Source organism: Mastomys coucha, chromosome X, assembly GCF_008632895.1.
Source record: "Mastomys coucha isolate ucsf_1 chromosome X, UCSF_Mcou_1, whole genome shotgun sequence".
Lineage (NCBI taxonomy): Eukaryota > Metazoa > Chordata > Mammalia > Rodentia > Muridae > Mastomys > Mastomys coucha.
Window position 1 is genome coordinate 133,318,095 of NC_045030.1, and position 3,974 is coordinate 133,322,068.

General features: G+C 44.7%; 1 non-coding gene across 1 annotated transcript; it reads left to right on the forward strand.

Annotated features, from left to right (window-relative positions):
- Positions 1 to 380: 380 nt before the first annotated feature.
- Positions 381 to 519, forward strand: LOC116096162. The gene has a single exon (XR_004120868.1). It is a non-coding gene; the product is annotated as a small nucleolar RNA SNORA48 (small nucleolar RNA).
- The last annotated feature ends 3,455 nt before the right edge of the window (positions 520 to 3,974 follow it).

Genomic DNA, 3,974 nt, shown 5'->3' on the forward strand with positions numbered 1-3,974 from the left:
CTGGAGAGAGGGATTCCAACAGCTTTTAAAGGAAATGTCAAACTGTTAAGGGTTCAGGCTTCAAGCAGCTTAATGCTACCCAATGTTTAGGAGTGCGCGTCTTGTGGCTTCTTAATGCCTGGGTTATTTAGAATTGAAAATTACTGATTTGGATTGTCAATCTGGTAAACACGAGAAAACCACAGCCAACTGTGGAGAAGCATTCATCCATTTCACTCATTAGTCTATAGCTTCTTCCTCAATAAGCCTTTTAACCAGTTAATAGTCAATCAATGAATATGAATGAGCAAATGACACATCAGGAATATGCTCAACTCAGTGAGAGTATGATGAAGCCCATATCAAGATAAATGAGTAAAACCAGTTTATGGACACCCCCCCACCTCCGGCAATGGGCAAAGAGACACCTTGTTGCTGGTATTGCTCATATATCAGTCAGGGACAGAGCAGAGTCCTTTGTTCATCCTAGCTTGATGCTTGGCTTGGTGTCTAAAGCTATTTTATGCCTAGGATCCATAAAAATCAAATCCAATCTAGGCAACACAGCACAGGAGGAGGAAGACAGACAGAAACTTTTGGACCACCATGCCACGCACAGACCCACCATCCAGCACACTGCACAGGCGGGCCAGAGCCACCTGCTTGCCACCACACCACACAGTGTGAATGGACGATGTCACTCAGAGGCTTTCCAGCCACATGGCCAGCAAGCTGCAGGAGCCAAGACAATGTGCAAATGTGTGGTGATCAGGTGGGAGAGAAGGGAAGTGGAGAAGTTTGAGCATTATGAAGAGAGATGGAATTGGAGAGTGGAGGGTGCAGAGGAATAACCTATTGTGAGTGGCCAGTCCTGCCACCTGGGGCCATGGTGATGTCCAAGCCCAAGCTGCCGCTGAGGGTCATGTCTGAGTCTGTAGCTACACAGTGGCAGGGGTTGGTGCCAATGTCTGTGACTAATATTACCACCAGACAACATGGTGATGTCCCTGGTCGGGGTAACCACGGAGAACCATGTGGATGTCCATGGGCTGTGCATAACTGGCCTTGGTCCTCAGTACATGCAGCACTCTGGAGAACTGGCCCCATCTCTCAGCAGCAGCAGCAGTTGGGAGAGCAGGCCCTGCACCTTGTTCAGGCAGCATGTGGGTGAGCCTGCCCCAAGGGTGGGAGTATGGGAGAGCTGAAGCTGCCACTTGTCTGACATGAGGTGGCACAGGTGCAGAGATGATGACTTCCCGCCACCCCTCACCACCTCTGACAGTCAGGAAAGCTACCCATGGGGTCATGAGCTCACAAGAACTAGCCCTGCCTATTATCAGCTGCAACACTCTGGAGAACAGACCCTACACCTCATCTGGGCTTCCCAGTAGAGCTGGCCCTGGAGGAGGGGTCACAGGTGAGCCAGCTGCCAAAGTTGAGAACATGGGAATGCTGGCCCCACCTCTAGCCTGGTATGAGGTGGTGTGGGTGTGATGCCCCTCCTCCTCCTCAATACCTGCAATAGCCAGGAGAGCTGGCCCTGGGGACATGAAAGTGAGAGAGCTAGCAAGAGGCATGCTGGGGAGCTCACCTGGTGCATAGCTCAGCTCTGCCTTCCAGGCCCAGATCCAGGGCTCTATATTGGCACACCCAAAAATCTATATCACCTGAAAATGGTTGGGACAAGTAAAAGAGCCCTTCCTATTGATCTCATGCTGTAGGATCAGGATACAGGATACAGGGCAGCAACAGGATAACCAGGAGGAGTCCCTATGAAGACCCAATATTGTTGTCACAGAAGCCACAGATCTCAAACCAGATCAGTGACTCATTACAATGAACATTTGCAAGTGAAGATGTTTGGACAGAGGAATATACATACTGTGGCATACTACAGTTTCCATTATGAGGTGTTTTCTATGAATTTTGTTGTTATTTATGTTTTATTTTGAGGGAGAGGTTGCAAGGGCGGAGGGTAGATATGAGAGGATGGGGAGATGAGTGGAACTGGGGTGCAAGATGTAAAACTCACAAAGAATCAAATAAAGTTTAAAAGAACCCACCCTCCACTCCCCCCTGAAACTGCATGCTGCTATAGGCTCTTTTGTGGGCATCTCTTGTTTCATAAGTTAAAGCCTTAACTCCTAGTCCAGCAGATTGCAATCTACAGGATCGTTAGGTACTGAGTTAAGATAATATCCATTGGGTAGGCTCTAATCCAACATGGGTGGCATTCTTATAATAATGAGCTATTAGAACATAGACAGAAGTTATCAGACACTTCAGAAAAAATAGATAACTATGTGAAACTAAAAGGAGATAGCACCATCTACAAGCAAAGCAGTGATCTCCTGAGAAACACACCCTGAAAAAAAAATCTCTGACCTTAATCATAGTTTCCAGAAGTGTAAGAAAATGCCTGTCTGTTGGTTGAGCTTCCAGTCTGTGGAATTTTGCTGATAATATCTGGAAGGTTATAGATACCCAGATTTTTTTAAATCACCAATGACAGTTAAAATGGGGTCAAGGGATACAAAAACAATTCCTTGATGTTTTTCATCACCATGATTTAGGAGCTTCAGCCAGACCACATGGATGACAAGGAGAAGGAGGATATGATCCCTCAGTCCATACTGTCTCTTTCCTCTTCTTACCCATGGTTCTTTTGCTGTTCTTCTCAGCCTCATGGTCCTGCCTCCATAAGAAAGATTCTGGTGACATTCTTTAGGTACTATTGATTCCTTAAAGACTTCAGGACTACCTGGGGTGTCAAATGAAAGTGCAATTCAGAGACTGCATGCACCACTAATAGGCCTGAGCAGGACCTAGACATCTACCCTTGAGTTGTATCATTGTGAGATAGGTATACAAAAAAAGTGTTTATGATACCTATTCACAATTTCAACTAGTAATAAAATAAATATATGGCAGCTGGAGAAAAAGTACCTACATCAGATGGTAACTACCTGTCCCTGTAACTCCAGCTCCGGGGGATCAGATAGTGTCCTTTGGATTCTGGAGGCACATATCTCCACACACATACACATGACACACACATCATACACATACATAAAACTGGAAAAAACCCTTCTGTTTAAAAGAAAAGAAAGAAAGGAATGTCTGTAGATACAAATATATGAGTACTCCTTCCCCTGTCATAGTTCTCTCTTTTAGTGACAAGCCTTGACTGACTTTTACAGTATTCATCTCTTTGTTCCTTCTTTATTGTTTGCTATATGCATTTGTGTCCCTGAACAAGAACAAAATCTTTTTTTAGCTTGATTGCCTGCTGACTTCATATAATGTGTAACGCTGTGTATATTCTTTAGCAACAGAATCTTTAATTTAATTATGAAGCATCGGTTCTCAGTAGTAAAGGGGTTTGGTAAAAGAGGAAAGAGAAGGTAGCTGGGAGTGTAGGAAGAAATTTCCATATGTCACATATACTACATCAGAGAGGAGGACCATATGTTACAAATGTTCAACTATGTGGTACAGATTATCACTTTATAGATTCTTAGGTATGGGTTTTCAGGTGCCACAGTCCACTTGGTCACATAAGAGGTGTCAACTTAATCACTCAATATGGAAAACATTAGAGTACATTGAAATAGCAATGACTTCCCGGAGAAAATGCAGCCCACAGTGGACCTTGACTGATGGGAAAACGGAAAATTGGGACAAGAAATAGAGGAGGTGTCAGTTCATGGCTAGAGTTTGCTTTAGAAAGAGAAAGCCAGGAGTACAAGGCAAATCGGGAATGCAGAAATGTGGATTGCCAGATTGGAGGGGGGTGAGTGCCAACAAAAGCCTGGCAGAGGCTTGGGTTGCAGCTCAGTGGCAAGCATGTGCAAGGCCCTGGGTTCTATCCCTAGCACTACAAAAAAAGCCTGGTAAATCTAGTTCTTTTACGAAAGTACTAAGATTCCAGGGGATCCTATCTTGGGAATTAAGAAGGAAGGCACAGCTTGAGAAATATAGGATGGGAGATCTTG